Below are 558 nucleotides of genomic sequence, written 5' to 3' on the forward strand. Positions count from 1 at the left end.
CTCAAAGATATCCCTCTGTCACCATGGAGAGGAAACATGAAGAGCTTCTCTCAAAACAGAGCCAAATAGAGCCCCCACAGTCAAACTCTAAGTTTGGTGTTGGGAGGCCACAACCAAACAGAGCCCCCACAGTCAAACTCTAAGTTTGGTGTTGGGAGGCCACAACCAACTTCTAAGTTTGGTGTTGAACCCCCACATTCAAACTCTAAGTTTGGTGTTGGGAGATTCCAACATTGCTCTGAGCATCTGTGAGGCTCCATGAGAGCCCTCTGTCAAGCTACTGACATTAAAGAAGCGCTTGTCGGGAGGCAACCCAATGTTATATCTTATTATATTTTCCTTTGTTATTTTATGTTTTCTGTAGGTTGATGATCATGAGAAGTCACAAAATCAATTGAAAAAGCAAAAACAGAATGAAAAACAGAAAGAAAAATAGCACACCCTGGAGGAGAACTTGCTGGCGTTTAAACGCCAGTAAGGCTAGCAGATGGGCGTTTAACGCCCAGTCTGGCGCCATTCTGGGCGTTTAACGCCAGAAAGGGGCACCAGACTGGCGTT

Source organism: Arachis duranensis, chromosome 4 (assembly GCF_000817695.3).
Source record: "Arachis duranensis cultivar V14167 chromosome 4, aradu.V14167.gnm2.J7QH, whole genome shotgun sequence".
Classification (NCBI taxonomy): domain Eukaryota; kingdom Viridiplantae; phylum Streptophyta; class Magnoliopsida; order Fabales; family Fabaceae; genus Arachis; species Arachis duranensis.